This window comes from Pseudonaja textilis, chromosome Z (genome assembly GCF_049901715.1).
Source record: "Pseudonaja textilis isolate UNSWEBS1 chromosome Z, rPseTex1.2, whole genome shotgun sequence".
In the NCBI taxonomy this organism is placed as follows: Eukaryota; Metazoa; Chordata; class Lepidosauria; order Squamata; family Elapidae; genus Pseudonaja; species Pseudonaja textilis.
In genome coordinates, this window is record NC_142008.1 from 59,114,894 (window position 1) to 59,133,260 (window position 18,367).

General features: G+C 37.3%; 1 protein-coding gene across 3 annotated transcripts in view; it reads right to left on the reverse strand.

Moving 5' to 3' along the window:
* The window catches only part of MYRIP (myosin VIIA and Rab interacting protein), a 233,614-nt gene that overhangs the window by 109,026 nt on the left and 106,221 nt on the right, over nucleotides 1-18,367 (reverse strand). The window contains exon 1 of one of the 3 annotated variants that reach the window (XM_087917082.1): nucleotides 6,913-7,033. The exons of the other annotated variants lie outside the window; for them this stretch is intronic. The gene's annotated coding sequence lies outside the window, so the exon portion shown is untranslated. Of the gene's footprint in view, nucleotides 1-6,912; nucleotides 7,034-18,367 lie in introns of those variants that run through there. 3 annotated transcript variants of the gene reach the window in all.

The following is an 18,367-nucleotide window of genomic DNA, read 5'->3' on the forward strand; positions in this document are numbered from 1 at the left end:
AATTACTGACCAGAAGAAAGAGACAGAAGAGACCTTAATTCATCTCGAGATGGACAGAGCCTCCTATTACCTCAGATTTCAAAATGTGGAGGAAGATAAAGAAGAAAATTTAGCACTGGTAATGGCCAAAATGCTCATGGAACTCTTACAAAGAGATTAAAAACAAGATAGTAAATGAATTGGATGATTCACATAAGCTACGCGAGGCGGCACAGACTCCCTCGGGAAGTCCATATCAGGTTCGCTAGGAGGCGAGTTAAGGACATAATTTACAAGATTTCAAGAGAAGAAACAATAAAGTATAAAGGTAGAGAAGTAATTGTGCTGAAACAAGTGCCAAGAAGAGTCCGGGAGCAGAGGAAAGACTACTGATTCCTCACTAACTATCTTAACAAAAAAAAAAAAGCATCTCTTTTAGATGGATCACTCCAGAGGGTATTTTGGCAACATGGAAAGAGAAGAGAGTGAAAATAGACAGTTTAACCAAGGCACAAGACTTTTTCGAACAAATAGGTGGATCAGAAGAGGAACTTAGTAGTAGAGACGAGCCTGAGGCTTCAAGCCAGGAAGAATCACAACCTAAAACTAGAAGGAGGGAGAGAGAGAAAGAGAAGGAAAGAAGGGAAGAAATAGCTGTCCAAGAAGCGATAGGAGTGAGAACTAGGAGACAAACAATATCTAGGACTAACGAGGGATAAAAGCTGGATTAAGGGCAAATGGAAAGAGGATTGAAACTAATATCTATGAACATCAACGGACTAAATGACCCATCTAAGAGGAAGAGAATATTTTTAAAATTAGAGAAACAGAGAGCTGATATAATTTGTCTCCAAGAGGTTCATATTAAAACACAGGATCAGAGACACAAAATAAAAAATTGGGGAAAATATATACAACATTGGCAGAAGAAAAAAAAAAGAGGAGTCGTACTATACATTAAAGAGGAAATAACCTCAAAATTGATCTATAATGATACAATGGGGAGAATATGAATGGTAGAGGTAGTCATACAAAATAAAAACATGCTATGTGGGGATATATACCCCTAATAAAAATCAGAATGAATTTTATAAAATCTTATATGAGAAATTGATAAAAATTGGCAACCCAAAAATTTGTATATTTGCATTATAGTCATAATGCAATTACAAATAACAATCAAGACTATGCATGTGAACAAAAATATAAAAAAAACGGAATATTTTGCCCAAAAGCCTTTTTGAGATGGCCAAACAATTAGAATTAGTGAATGCTTGAAGGAAGCTGAACCCAGGGGTGACTGAGTTCACTTTCTATTCCAATCCACATAAATCATGGTCTAGACTAGATATGGCATGGGTAAACAGTGACTTACTTAAGGAGATTCAGGACATAAAGATTTTAACTAATACCTGGGCAGATCACAATCAGTTGCAGATAACCTGAAAAGACCTAACCCACAAGAAAAGTAGATGGATACTTAATTCACAACTACTGAAAGAAAAAGGCTACATCCCAAAAATCAGAGAAGAGTTAATAGGTTTCTTTAAAATTAATAAAAAACAGGATACCTCATTGCAGAATCTCTGGGATATTTAAGGCGTATTTAAGATGAATATCTATAGCATACACAGCAAATAGAAATAAAAAAAGATGGGAAAAACAAAATACTCTAACAAAAAAAATAAAAGATTTGGAAAATAGACAAATGGAAACTCCGGGAGATGGACAAATTAGAAATGAGCTGGCACTATCTAAGCGTGAAATGAACATTTTAGATCAGGAGGAACTAACCAAGAAGCTACAAAAACAAAATTATTTTGAACATGCAAATAAACCTGATAGATGGTAGATGAAAAAAGAAAACCAAAAAGGAACGATATACCAATTAGTTGACAAACATGGAGTAATAGAGACTGATTTGGAAAAAAAGAAGATAAATATAAGAGAGTACTTTGAGAACTTATATAAGCAAGATACAGTTGATCTAAACAAAATAGAAGAATATTTGAAAGAAGGAGCTTTACACCCGCTACCAGGGGACATAAAGGAGATACTTAATAAAGAAATAACTTTAAGTGAATTAAAAGAGGTGACCAAAAAACAAAAAAGCAATAAAACCCCAGGCCCAGATGGCTTTCCAAGTGAGTTATATAAAGAGATAGGAGAGGTACTAGAAAATGTGTTGCTAGAGATCTGCAATGAGGTATTACTGGAAGCTAAAATTCCACAATCATGGAAGGAAGCTTATATTACATTAATCCCTAAAGAGGGTGCAGATGCCAATCAAATAAAGAATTATAGACCAATATCTCTTCTAAATTCAGACTATAAAATTTCATGACTGTAATGGCAGAAAAATTAAAGAAAGTGCTCAATGACAAAATCCACCCTAACCAAAAGGGATTCCTTCCCATGAGACAGATTAGATATAATACAAGAACAATAATATATATATTAGAATTTTATGAACTGCACCCAGGAAACCAAGTGGCCCTTGTTTTCCTGGATGCACAAAAGGCCTTTGATAACTTTAACTGGGATTTCATGAAATACCAGATTAATCTGAGGAAATTTGGTGGTAATTTTGCAAAAATGCTAAATTCAATTTATGCCACACAAAAGGCAAATGTACTGATAAATGGAGAAGCTACCAAACCATTTGAGATAAAGAAGGATGTCAGACAGGAATGTCTGTCATCTCTGCTTTTTATAACAATTCTAGAAACATTATTGGACAGAATTAGATCGAACAAAGAAATTAAGGGAACAAAAATTAAAAGTTAGCAGTACAAATTACAAGCATTTGTGGATGACATGGTATTTGTCATAGAAGAACCAATAGATTCAGGACCAGTATTATAAAATGAAATAGATAAATTTGTCAAATTAGCAGGATTAAAAATTAATAAGGAAAAGACCAAAATGCTAGTTAAAAATTTAACAAACAGTAAACAAAAAGAACTAGAGGAAATGATGGGATTACAAATTGTAAATAAGATTAAATATTTAGGCATTTGGCTAAGATCTAGAACATCAACCCTGAGGGAGGACAACTATATCAAATTATTGCAACAAATTGGAAAGGATCTGAAAAATTGGAGTAAAATGCAAATCTCATTATTAGGTAGAATATCAATGATCAAGATGAATGGCCTACTCAAAATTTTGTATTTATTTCAAATAATTTCAATTTATTTGATAAAAAATTCTTTAAAGACTTGGATAAAATTGTTATGAAATTCATTTGGGCAGGGAAAAAAATAGAATAAAAAAAATCTATCTATAAGACTATAATAGCAGAATTCTTGGACTTCCTGCCTGGGAGACGTATTACAAAGCGACGACATTAGTATGGATAAAGGATTGGATTAAATTGGGAAACAAAAGAATCTTAACACTAGAGGGCCATGATTTACAAATAGGGTGGAACCCAAACAATAAAAGCCATTCATATTTTTCCAGACACACTCTACATAAATCTCTGATTAAAATTTGGACAGATATCAGAAGGAACCACTACATTAAAATTCCAAGGTGGCTTTCAACAATGGAGATGTTGTTCCATCCCAACACGATGGATATTAGCACAAAGCTCAAATATCACCAAATTCTAGACAATGCGGGAAAGCTTAAATAGATTCAGGAGTTAGAAACCCAAGAAATAATTATTGACAATTGGTCCTACTTTCAAGTAAAAATAGGGATGTAAAAGAATATGGATTTGAAATAAAAGACACTCAATTAGATAAAATACTCCTGGGCCCGGAGAAAAATATGATATCTAAATTATATAATTACCTATTAGAATACGAATTGGGTGAGAAAATTGTGAAAGGACCAATGCTAGCCTGGGCAAAAAACTTCGGTTACAATATAGATCTGGACGACTGGGAGGAAAGCTGGCAAAGGAATCTTACAGTAACAAAATCAATATCATACAAGGAAAATCTATATAAAATGATATATAGATGGCATCTGGCACCCTATAGATTAGCTAAAATATATCCAACAGCAAACCCAAGCTGTTGGAAATGTAAGAAATTCAGCATCTATTTCCACCTTTGGTGGATATGCCCTAAGATTAAAAAATATTGGACAAGGATAAGAATATGGATAGAAGAAATTATCAAATGCGGACTGGAGTGGAAACTGGAACTGTCCCTTCTGGGGATGATTAAAGGGGACTGTTCTCCCAAAGTGAGATACCTGATCATCCACTTACTTACAGCGGCATAAATTTCTTTGGCGCAATGTTGGAAAAGGCCCAACGTACCACCGATACACATTATTATTCAAAAAAATATATGAATGTGCCAAAAGGAAGAGGCTCACACTCAAATTAAATGGGAAGGATGATTCAGAGTATTACCTGGTCTGGGATAAATGGTACAGCTGGGTAGAGCGCAAGAAAAAGAATGTAGAGAATAAATGAACCCAGGAAACATATTATATATAGTTGTATATATTGAATGTATAAAATAATGGCTTCAAGCTTCTCTTCTATTACATAAACATTATGAAGGTTTGATTGATTAAATAATACAGTTATAATCCAATAGTAATAGTAGAGTAACATGTGTTATTTATTAATTAATATATAATCTATACCAGATAAGGAATACTTGCCAGTTATTATTTATTATTGTTTATTATGAACTATCAAACCTAATATCAAATATAATAGAAAGAAATATGTTTACTGTTCTATTTGTATGTTTACTATTTTTTATTTCTATATATTTGTATGTTTGTATCTTTTTAATCTTTTGCAAATAAAGTTTGTTTTAATAATTAAAAAGAAGAAGAAGGAGCAGCCCTAAAACTGGAGCATTGATTTAGAGAAGATACTTCTTCTTGTCCCTGGTTTCAACCAACTGCAGCTCCAGGACCTCGCCAAACAGTTTGTCACCTTTTATGGGAGAAGAGGCCACCTTCCACTTGCGCCGACCGTCTGCCTGTCAACTCTTCAGCCAAAACATTCTACGGGCAGTTATGGATGTGACAATGGCCTTGGAGGCAAACCTGGCACTGCAGTGAATTCTGCGGTTGCGACCAACTTATGAATATCCTGATGGATTCGCATGTCAGATGCAGGGGCACGTTCCTGCAATTGGCGATGCCACCATAGAGAGGACCTTGTGAAAAAGGAGGTGGCCGAAGCTGCTTTAACTGCCCAAGCGGCTGCCAGGTGAGTGCGCTGGAGGGACTGCTCAATCTTCTTATCCTCAGCTTTTAGTGCCTCTTCAGGATCTGCCGGATTGGATGAGGCAGATACCATAGCCACAACCGGTACATCAACTGTAGGTACCTGTAGGGAGCTGATTAGCTTGGACCCCATGGAAAAGAAAGGCCTCTCATTGGTTGACAGCGAAGAGTAAGTACCAGGGGCTTCCATCTGTTTTTGTATAACATTGAGGAATAATCTAGGGACAGGCACCATTTGTGGTCTTACAGCTGGTTCATCAAAAAGTTGATCAGGTGGCACCATGCCATCATCCTCTGTTTCACCGAGGGCCCACATCAGCTCTGGGCCCCAGCTTTGCAGTTTTCTTGGCTTTGAATAATAAAGCCCTAAACTTCTATGCATCAAAAATACCAGTAAAGGAAGGTCTTTGAGGGGCCATATCCTCATCCTCTGAGAAATCAGATTCTTTTTTCTCATCTTCAAGGGCTCTGCCTGAAATGCTGGGGAACCTCTGTCTCTGAAGGAATAGGTTTCTCTGGCCTGAAAGACCTGTCTGATTCTGATTGATTTGAGGCTTCAGAGATATTTCCTTTAGACGCTCTAAGAGCCTCTACCACTCCCCTTCTGATAGCCTTGGCAATAATGGCTTCCAAATGAATAGCCTCATCCTCTTCCTCGGAATTGTAAGGTTCAGGAACAGGTCTGGCCCTTTTAGGGGGAGGAGGAAGCAGCTCCTCCACAATCGAAGGCTCCCTATCATACCTCTCAAGGTCTCCCAAAGTAGTTGGATCCCCAACTGCAGAAGAATTATCAGAGGACCAAATACCAGGGCAAGGTGGCCCAGTAGAGGTAGAAAGCCCTACTTCCAGTTGTAAAACTGGGGGTTGTGCAGATTGACCTGACGTAGCATCAGAAGCCACATGGTGGCATTTCTCCAACCTTTTTCCAGACGCCTTTGATTCTTTCTGGACCTCTGGTTCAGCTCTAGCTTCAGGGGCCTTCCTTTTCTGTCTGCCCCTGGATTTTCCTTTGGAAGTGGAAGGGTTGGGCTCCCTTTCTTGTTCTTTATCAGCCATCTCACCTGGGGAATGAATTAATTCACAAGAAAGAAGCAGGGAAAGGAGGGAACCTGCCGAAGGAGTGAGGAGTATTAATAAATCCAATCACAAAGGAATAATGCAATAAAAAGCCTTACGCAGAAAGAAATTAATCAGTTTACCTGGTTAGCTGGCTTAGCAAGCCTGTAAAAGGCTACTACTGGGCTGCAGCCACAGCCTGCCAGTCTCCCACCAGGTTTTGGACCTGCAAACAGGTCAGAATGGCGCCCACGTGATTCATCAGTGCTGGAAATGTTCCACCAACCATTGTAACTCAGCACTGGCAATGTAGCCGATAGCGCCCTTCAGCTGGGGGTAATCTTTGCCAAGTGGGATAGGACTGATGCCCGATCAAGTGGCTACTTTGCTTCCTCCAAGGTTTGCAAATCTCTCTGCCAGATCCTAAAGCTGCTGCTGCAGGCTGCTGCACTGTGCGTTTTGCAGCCAAGGCGATCCAAATAGCAAGCCAGGAAAGTGAAAGAGAAACCACAAGCGATTTCTGCTGCTGCGCGCTACCGTGCCAATCAGCTGGCTGCCCTTATCGGACCGATCTCCTGGAGCCCTCCCACGTGGTCCTGGCTCTCCGCGCTGAGCCTGGAGCCCTTTGCGCGATCTGGAAGTACTGGAAGCTAAAATTAGCTCACTCACCAGTCTCCAGCAGATTCCAAGCCTCAAAGGTCGGTTTAAACCTTTTTTTCCTTTTTACGATCAGGCTCCAATTACAGCTACATTGGAGCCCTGTAAAACACATCTGAGTCCTGGCTAAGACTGAGTCATAAACTGGGGAGTGGCTTCAGCAAAGGGGCAGAGCTTGAATTTGTGCAGACTCAGTCAAACTGGTTTAAGCAGAGTTAACCCCATCCTATCTGGACTCACGTAACCATAGACATGAAAAAAAGGGATATGGTTCACCAGTTGATGGCTGTCTCTGCTGGAATGAAGAAGCTCTCAGACCCCATTTCCCTTTTCAGTACTTCTGTTGATAGCTTGCTGAAATCCATTCCTTCATTGACAGGCCCCAGGTCCCACTATATTTCACTTTATTCTGACAGATGTTCCACACTTTTGTGACTGTTCTGTCCTATGTGAGAGGATCTCCTTCCAAAACACATCCAGACTCATATGATACTGCATTTCCCTTTTGTAACTGCATACCAGGTGTGATTCAGAATATATTGAAATCCCATGATAAGAAAAAATAACAATAAACTGAGGGAAATACTTATACTGATACCTGCATGGATCTCCTCCCATATGCTGAAATTTCATATCAGTTTTCATATGTGGGAAAACCTATTATTATTTCACTATTAGACTTTATGCTTTCTCTTGTTTAGGTCTAAATTACCAGAAAAATCTGTTTTTGTTTTATTATTGCATGTATTAAGAAATATGTTTATGATATATTTTCTTAGTAACACTACAGATATTCCTTATATACATAATAAAGGATCGATGTTTATGCTAATGTTTTGACTGCAGAATAAAAGTACATACAAAAAGCTGTGCTGGATCAGATTAATGATTCTCCCTAGTTTATCATGTTGTGTTTCACTGTAATTGACAGAGTTCATACTATTATGATACAACTATACTATTGCTATGTACTATACATAGGAATAAATTATCTAGAAATTCAGCTTCAAATTTTAACTAATAGCATACATTTCAGAGATTTCACACAGCTAGATAAATAAAACAGCTACCATGTTTCTCATATAATAAGGCTGGGTCTTTTTTTTTTTTGAGCCCTGAAAAAATGGCTAGGCCATCTTTTCGGGGGTGACTTAATTCCCGCCCCTTGCATATTTGGGTGGGCGGGTGGCAACGGCTTGGATGTTGACCTCGGTGTTGGTGGGGCACTTCGTATTGGGGTCAATGCAGGCAGCACCATATGCAACAAAAGTACTTCCTAATGGCAAGCCCCCCATTCCCCCCCACTTCGCATGTTTTAATATAGGCCTTAATTTGGGGGGAGGGGCTTAATTTCATTTCATGCCTATAAAACATGCTGGGACTTCCTATTGGGGAAGGCTGTATTGTTGGAGAAACAGGGTAGATCTGCTATACTGCAAATAAAAAAGAAATCAAATATATACAGATAATTGGTCTGCTTTAAAATACACACACACACCAAAATCTCACACATGTATAGTCATGTAAGGAAATTAGTAAAATTCACTGAATTGTTTGATTTGTTCAACATATTTCAACATACAGATATTTGATCTTCATTTCAACAATATTGATAAAAGGGCATAACAAACAATTATGCACCAGGTACATTATAATTTTTGTGTAATTTAAGTAAAATACCCTTTAAATATAGGAAATAAAGTGTATGCTTTTTTCAATAATGGCTAATCAATAATTTTTTCATCAGTGAGATCATAAAGACATGATCTTAATGTACATAACCCTCTTCCCTGCTTAATGCAAGACTCATAAGGTCATAAACTTGTGAGACTCAACAGGTATGAAATGTTCTGTCTAATTCATCAGGGAACAGGTGATATGCAGCCCAGAGCCACACATAAAGTAATCTTTACCAACTGTAAAAGTTGAATGCAAATAGTTCGATATTTTACCCTGAAATGCACACTGTACCCATACCTTTCATAAAAACTAAAGGAGCATGATTTATATATATTATCCTGAAAAAAAGTAGGCATTTTATCGCTTTCTTTAAAAAAAGAATTTAATTCTATGTATTTTAAACTGCACTTCCTCAAAAAGACAAATAGCATTTTATGGATTACATTTTGAAGATAGCACATACTAATGGTTATTTGATCTAATATTGATCTCCAAACCTCCCAAATACACCTGGAATAAAAGAAAGACATGAGCTTCAGTATATAGCTTTATTAAGGAGAATATTCTAATTAACTTATGCAACCTTGTTATTGTAGTTTCTGGAAAATATCAGATGATGATGATGATATCCATTCAGTTGTATCTAACTCCAATCTTTTTTTTGAAAATTTTATTTGGGTTTTCACACACAAAAAAGCATAATACAAATAAAACATCTTTTTTGAAAATAGCATGGTCCCGGGTTATCACTTCTTCATACAGACACAAACTCAATTTCATGCTCATTTTTGTGTTCTATTCCATATCTTATTACTGTTTTACATTTTCTACATAGTTTTCCCCCTCTTAATTTTCTCAACTTTATTTTGATTATCTCATCTCATCTCAATTCAAATCATTATGTTTATACTTTTGTCTGTCCTGTTTCAATTTCATATTATATTTTCTCATTAAACAAATTTTCCCTGTAGTTACTAATTGGAGTATGACACTTTTATATCTTTTAATTTTTATCTATTCAACTCTTATTTAAGATTCAATGTATACCTTTAAGAGTATAACTTTCAATATAATACATAACTTCCAATCAAATTCTGCTTGGTACATTCTTAAAATACACACTATATTCTTAAAAAAAGATTGTAGGTCTAGGTGTGTTCAGGTCTTTTCCTGTGTAAGATTAAGAGTAAAAAAAGATTATATATATATGTAAACAAAGCACTCATTCCATTCCAATTCAATTCTATCATTAATATCCATTAAAATCTTAACATCTTTAACATTTCTTTTCAATTAAATATCATACTTCCTTGGGAACACTTATAAACTTTCCATAATTAATTCTCCCCCCCCCATATTTCTCTTCACTTATATTTTATAAATCATTAATAATAATTAAACTGTCCCCATCCTTACCTAATTTAATTCTCTCATTCACTTTATTTCATTTATTTATTAACAAACATTCCACTAGATTACAATAAATATTTTATCCATCATTTTAATCATATTTTCTAAAATAATTTCTATTTGTAATATAACAATACTATCCTGTGTACCTTTGCAGAAATTTCACCCATTTTCTCTAAACAGGCTTATACTTTCAATTCTTATACCTTTTCCCTGTTTCTCTATATCTTGTTTCTGGCCTTTATAACTTCATTTCCTTTCCTTCTTCTCCCTCTTCTTCTCCCTCCCCCCTTTACCCCCTTGTCTCTCTACTTCTAATTCTCTCTTCTGTAATCCCCTCTTTTGTTGCTTTCTAATATTATACTTATTTTTCAAACTATTCTTCTTCTTTTTGGTTGTTTTTTCAGATCTTAAACTTTTCATTCTCTTTCTCCCCTTTCCTTTCGCCCCCCCACATAAAATTACTTGATCATTAAAGATGGCTTCTTCTTTGTCCCAATCTTCTTGTTCTGCAAGCGTTTTTTGCTGTTTCTCATAGTTCCAGATCTCCATTTCTAAGAGTTGAAATATGAAGCCAAAAGAACCTCTCCCTTCTAGTGCATCTTCTTTGTACTTTTTAAGTTCCATTTTCAGTTCTTCTAAAAGTGGTGCCATTTTAAACACTTTTAAACAACCACCCGATTGATTTTTGTCATTTAAATACAATAACCAAAAATCCAAAGATCACCAAGTAATCCAAATAATCCAAAACTGTTTCTTCTTCTTTTTTCCACTTTCTCTTCCTGGAGTTCTATTATTTTGTTGCAAGTTTCAGTTAAAATGTATCTTTTAGGAATCTTGAGGTTTCACTGTAAATTCCTTTTAGTTCCAGGCAGTCTCCTCCATTTTTCCAGATCCTGCCCTTTTATTCTTTTTCTCTCCTTTCCTGCTTTTAAAAGCTTTTAAATATCCATAAATCTTTATTATCCCTTTGACATTTTATTTTCAGCTTAAATACCTATTGATGTCAAAGTGGATTTTTTTTTCAATTTCTTGCTTAAGTCTCTTAGATGTCAGTATAGGGAAGGGAAGAAAAAAAACAACAAATCCTATCCCTTCCCTCTGTCCTTTGCTGCTTCAAAATCTTCTTTGGGAACAATGTTTTTTTTATATATAGTTTAAATTCCAGGGCATCTTACATTGTTGCTTTTGTAGTTTAACCCGGTCAACTAAAACTTTCTCTTCTTATCTTCCTCCTGCACATTCTTTTCCGGTCGAGTTCTTCTTTGAGGTGGCCATTTCTGACCACTGCTGCAACCGCCTTCAGGAAAGGGAGTAATGGCCAGCTGAGGAGGAGAGATGTGGCTCTCCTCAACCCTGCTGGCAGTCTCCCCCCTCTTCACCATCTCTACGGGGTGGCTTATCTGACTCCAATCTTATGGCTAGGTTTTTCCACATCTTCCAATCTTACACTGTTTCTCTGAGCTTTCTATGCTCTTGCTTTTCTATCAACCCATGTTCTTTGGTGCTTTGTTTCCTTTTTCTGCTGTTCCCCTCACATACCCGATGCATCTCGGCCCCGCCACAAGCTGCCACTGCCACCACTCAGCAGACCCACCCAGCCTGAAGGAGGGGAAGTGGCCAGGTAGAAAGACTGTGAGTGGGGAAACGCTTGCCATAGACACCCAGGCCCAGCAGAGATGGGGGGAAGGCACACAATACTGGCTGGCCTGGGCAGCCATGGGGCTGATGGGGAGATACAGCTTTCTCTACTCACGGTGGCAGACTTTTGCTTGCTGGGCCTGGGCATGCTCTACTACCTCTAGCTAGCCATTTCGCCTTCTTCAGGCTGGGGGGGGGCTGTTGCTCTGGGCGGTGATGGCAGTGGCCTAATAGACCTGTGTGAGGTGTTGGCATCCTTGGTGGTGACAGAGGCCACCGGTGATGCTGAAGTGCATTGGGTGCGGGAGTGGGACAGGTTCCATGGGTGGGCCAAGGGCAAGACCCATGAGGGGTCCAGGATAATCAGTGACTATGACCATTACCAGCAAAACCATTACTTGCAGATGACCATTTGGAATAATTAGAGACCTGAGACTTTGTCTTGTATGAAGTGCCCGGCTCTATGACATGGTGTCTTCTGGAAGTGCTTGACTATCTAGAGACTACTGCATGGCAATATGCAGATTGTTGCATTGGCAGGTAGCAGGTCTCTGTATAGTCATTATCCTGGCTCCCACTTGCTGGGTAGCCATTGTTTCACTGTTCTGTCCTCATTATGTTAGTCTGTGTGCATCTTGACATGCAGCTAAACCCACCTATCCTCCAATAAAACAAACTGTGTGCATAGATCTGGGTGCTTTATTGAAAGAACAGGATACAGTGAAACTGGGGAAAATATGGATACATACAATGAGAACAAGATAGGCAGTATTGAGTTGCTGCTGAACATAACAATTAATAAATACAAATAAACTAAATCTCAACAGCAATGCTGTGGTGGTGGGGATATGGATTTGTCCTTGGATGAACATGTGCCACAGGTGGATTCTTCTTTATGATTCTGTCTCCTCCAAATGCTAAAGGAAAATGGAAACTGGCTTCCCAGAGTGCACTTATTTTGTGCGTGCGGGCTGATGGGTAAAGGGGTTGAGTGAGCTTCAAACAATACAATTAGTAGTTGTCCCTCTACTAGATTGGGCTAAAGAACAACAACAGTATATATAAACATTTTATTCTGGGGCATGTCAAGATTCTTAACAAATCAAGCATTTTTCCTCATCTGATTTTGTTATGTTGCATCTGTTCATATTCAATTTTAATTTTCAAAATATTTCCGGCTTTTTACAAAAATAGAGATGTGAAGTCTACCTGAAAACTTACATACTATATTCTAAGCTCCCATGCTGAGAAGTTATGGAGATTTGGAAATGTGTACACAGTCAGAATATAAATTTCTTTGGGTAGAGAAGAACCATTTGTTAAACAACTCAGCAATGTTAAGCTCAGCCCTGAATTTCTTTAATTTGAAAATAAAAATTCAGAAAAATATATTTATTTTTGATTTCCATAATGAAAAAGATTTTATTATATCCCAGAAACTTTAAATCACTGAATGTCTGTCTAGCTGATCTGGCAACATTGACTTGCTCCAGGTTTCTTCAATTAAACAATCAGGGCCTTGAAAGTGCACTTTCTCAGCTATAATATATGCCCTCTGATTTGATGTTCCTTCTCTGACATCCAGTGCCACTATCTTTCTCTGACATCCAATGCTTTCTAATGTTTCTAGTATTGGCATCTTTCTTTCTTGTTTTTATCACTATGTCATTTTATTGTTCTGTATGTTTTTATTGTGAACTATCTAGAAGCATTGGGAATCAGGTAGTGTAAAAATGTAACAAACAAATAAACAGGATGCTCAGGTCTATTGATTGATTGCATTTACACCCTATTTTCTTTAGGAACTCCAGGTGACATAGATAGTACTCTGTCTTCTTCCCCACCACCAGCACAACACTGAGATAAGATAGGCTGGGCTAGAACGACATTCCCCAATTCACCCAATGAACTTCCATGGATGAAATTGAAAGTGTCTTTTCCTAATCTAAAACCTTAACCACCACAGCAGACGGGATCTCTTGAATTAATAAATCAGGTACTACTGAATGTAATATATTATAGCCTCCTATTCAATTATAAAAATAAAATTTGAACATGCTCCATTAATGATTCCAATTTAGAATCCCCCAAATCAGCATTAATATTTTATGTGGCTTGCAAGCACAGTCTTCATGTCTGTGAGGGATGGCTATTTTTTTCTGTTTGCTTTGCTTCATAACTTACTAATTTGAAAATTGATGGTTTTACATACAAATTTTCTACAGGAGTGCTATATATTCATTACATGCTCAGTTGGAACCAGATATTAAAAATGTTGATTTTGTACTTAAAAGGCAGGACTTTCCCTGCTTGCATTTAACTACCACATCCCTGGCTACATTTTAGAATTCTGTTTTCTTCTTGTCCCTTGCTCAGGAGTCAGATAGGCGAAATCATCTTTAGCTGCACTGGTATGAAAACAGCATTTTCCTTGTTTCCTATATAAAATGTACAAAATCTGCTGTTTTATTACAATTGATGTTAGACTTTGACTAAAATTGACTACAGTGACTTCAAATCCTCAGGGAACTACCATTATTTAATAAATTTCTTACATTTTCTGTTAACTCAATGATGGAAGGGTAGCACTGAGAAAAAGCTCTCACTTTACTGTTAAAAAATGTTATACCAAATGCTGCTTTATCTGGCTTAAAGGAATTAGAAGGATTGTACCATACACATGGATTGTGGAAGCTCGTGTTCAGTTATTTCATCAATTTAACACTTTGGAAAAATAAACTTACTAGTATTGCAATTTACAGTTCATTTCTTGGCTCCTGTGACAACACTATTATGCTAGCATCCTTGGTGAAAGGGAAGAGTTGAGAACACAGTCAGCCTGCAGGTCCCCAGTGTTGCCAGGCCCCATATGTCCTCACCGGCTCCTGAGTAGGTGCTTAGGGGGCAGAGGGTGGGTAGGGGTGGCCTCTCACTGGTTCCAGGCCAATCTCACGGATCTAAGGCTCACCACGTTCTGGCCCAGAGGGCTGCTACCAGGTTGTAGATCAATGCCCGGTCAGCCTGGGCCAGGCTGAGGCACTGCAGGTCAGTCCTTTGCTGGTTGCAGGGTAGTTCCGTGGGCAAGATCTAACCACTTTGTAGGCCAGATGTGGCCCACGGGCCTTGAGTTTAACACCCTTGCGCTAGAGTGTAAAAATACACATTCATACATACATATGCACACATTATATACAAATACATACGTTGTATAGGTAATTGAATATGAATTTGTAAATAAAATTATCAAAGTAACTGGATTCAATTTGATGACCTTTCTGGAACTCTTAGGTGCCTGTCTTCTTAAAAAAGGATAGCATTTTCTTCCTTTGAATGATCATTTCTCTTAAGTTATGTAAAAAGAGCAGAATGCACAGAGGAAAATGGAAATAACATGGAATTTATCATTTAAATGCCTACCTAGTCTGAAACTTCGGATTGCTCTGTCCTTACTCTCTTTTCAATAAAGGAAATGTAGATATTCTCTTTGGCTTTCAAAATCTAGATAACAATAAAGTTATATCAATTCCTGTAACAATTCCTGATCTAGTCTACCGTAATAAATTTAGCACTATTTTGTTGAGATTGGTGAGATATTTGCCAAACTCTTCTTTCTCATTCATCAATCATCTCATTGGTTCCCAGGATTCCATTGTGAAAGGAGAATGTAAATTTCAGTGACACAATCTATGTGAACCTATTAATTCCAAGACCCTGTTTTTTATTCTTTTGCTATGTATAATAATTGCAAGAACTTATACAAAATACTTTTACCTAAGGTTTTTACCTACATAATCTATTGCAAGGGTGTCAAACTTGATTTCATTAAGGGCTGTATCAGGATTGTGTTTGATCTTGGGGGGGGGGTGTCATGGGGTCATGGCCAGGGGGGCATGGCCAGCTCGTGGTCACTTGTTTCAGGGGCATCTGTGATGGCCAAGTGCTAAGGCAGGATTTCCCTTAGACCCTTCTTCACTCTCATTAAAATTTGTTTTGTTTTTAGTTCATTTTTCTAGCCTTCTGCCAGTGTAAATGGGCTCTATTTTGCTAACAGAGGGCTGCAGGAAGCCATCGTGGCTGAAAATGGGGACCAGGAGGGCTGCACATGGCTCTCTTGAGCTCTGTTTTCAATGACAGAGGCATTGTGGACCAGTCCTTTGCTGTTTCCAGGGCAGCTCTGCAGGCTAGATCTAAGCACCTTATGGGCCGGATGTGGTCCGCGGGCATTGAGTTTAACACCCTGATCTACTTGAATTTTTTTCAAATGTTTCTTCTGGGCTTAAAATTCATACCCACATAAAAGAAGAAAATGCAATTGGTAGTAAATTTGAATTGTCTCAGGATTACATTATGGATATAGGCATTTTCACATGTGGTGGACTTGCAACGCTGCAAAAAAATATTGGAGACTGATTCAAACATGGATAGAATAAATGGTGAGGGAGTGCATTCCATTTAAACTGGATTTTTTTTTTCTTGGAATAATATCAGAAAAATGTAAGAAGGAAATAATGTATCTAATTGTACATGTTTTGACGGCAGCTAGAATATTATATGCACAATATTGTGAAGGGATTGGAGCATAAACAGAGTGCATATACAGTGTGTGTCTGGCCCAATCTTTGATTTCCTTGCTGTACCCCATTGTAACTTATGCTGAGCTGGGAGATGAGCTAACTGCAGAGATAAAAACTTCTGGGCGAACAGCCAATCTTAGCCTAGCAAAGTAACTACTTGGGAAATGCAAAATGCATCTATCTGCTTGTAACTAACTTAGAATGTCTTCTTCCCAGTAACTTAAAATGTGAGAAATGAAGCTTTGAGCAAAAATGTATTTCTTTCCAATCCATCTAAGTAAGGTCTCTTTGTTTGTAGAGGTGCTGAGAAAGTCATGAGCTTTGCTTGATATGAAATAATGTTTCCATAGCAATGATGGTCTTTGCTAGCTGTGTAATCTATAAAAGTTCAAGAAAAAGTTTTTGCGCATGCCTGCTTTTCTCTCTCTGCCTTGCTGTTTTAAGGTGGGAGACTGAAAGGTTGCCCAGTTTTTCCTTTCTGATATCAGAAAATAAAACTGATTATCAGTAGCCTCGTGTTCAGAGTTTCATTGGATTTATTAGATTCGGAGCTGCACTCGAAAAACCTTACAATTGGAAAAATGAAATCATACTTCCAGAAACAGAAATTAAAAAAATTATGGCATGTGCAGATTCAGATAGGTTAACTTTAGAAATAAAAGACAAAGAGAGACAAAATATTATAAAATATGGAATAAATTTTATCAATGATTATATAGTAGAAGACAAGGTCAAAATATTAGTAGTTATGATTAGACTAATTAGTAATTAATATATTAAATAAGGAGATTATTCATGATGAAGTAAAATGTATATATGCATAACAAGGATAAGTTGGATGTATTGTGTTGTATTCTCATAATTAAAATTAAAAATAATTTTTAAAAAAAGGTAATACACTTGCCGCCCATGCTTCTGGTTGATGTCATGCCGGGAACAGCTGGAGAATTAGCGGAGCTCTGCCAGGTTCCGTGAAAATCAGCAGGTAACTTGCCGGGAGACCCTACGAGCTCAAAGCCACCCTGGAGGAGTGGTGAAGGAGAGGTACGTTGTCGACCACGAGGAAACTGCAATTTCCTCATTGATCCAAAGAAAGCTCTTCTGAACAGCAGCAGGGATGACGACCATTTTCGCCTGTCACAAGCTGGGACAACCAAGACACTAAGATTTGTGCTGGAGTGATTCATAGACAGAGCATTGAAACTGGGTGAGATAACTTCCAACCTTTATTTTAGAATTTTAATTCAAATAAAATATTTTTTAAAAATAATCTCCAAACTTTACGTAAGTGGCGACTGGATACGTGGAGAAAGATTAAAGACTCAGATGTGAAAGAAATAACTAAAGAATGATTTAAGACACAGAAAGCCTGGAAAAGATCTAACAACATTTTGAAAACTGATTATCAGGAGAAATTGCTTTGTTAATCTTTATTGCTAACCCCTCCTGATCAGTTGACATTCTGCTGTTTGGTTTTTGCATACTGTTTAATGCTGGATCTGGAATAGGGGAACCACCTACTGGAGGAAAAAGATTACTGCAATGTGAGAACTCAATTGTTTAATATATACAAAGGAAAGGAGAGAGAAAAAATAACACCTGGAAGGCCACTTGACGTTGATTCTATTTCAGTAGGTGATTTGGATGTCCGGAAATATCTTGTGAGCTATTTGGAAATCTTCAAGCCAAATTGAATAGCAAATACCTAAAACCCTATTGAAACTGTTTAAGGGAAGGTGGACTTGAAAGACTTGAGGAAACTGGTGGACCAATTTGGATTACTGATGCTACTTGATAGAACATCCTTCAAGGCAAAAGAAGAAAGGCAATAGAAAAAGAGAGAGAGAGAGAGAGAGAGAAAAGAAGAAAAGAAAAAGATAAACAAGACTTTAACATTCAGACAATTGGGAAGGCATAAACTGGGAAATTAAAAAGATTATAAATCAACAATGTATAGCTTTTAAGGACTATAAATATAGGGGATTTGGAAGTATAATTCTGGGACTGACTAAATTTTATTAATAATTGGGTTCTTTGGAGTTTTTAGATATTGGGACACTGGAATCTTGGCGGTATATTGAGTAAATTTTAATATATTAAACTACTATAAAATGACTCAACAGGAGACAATAAAGATGCATGAAGAAATGTTAGTGACACTT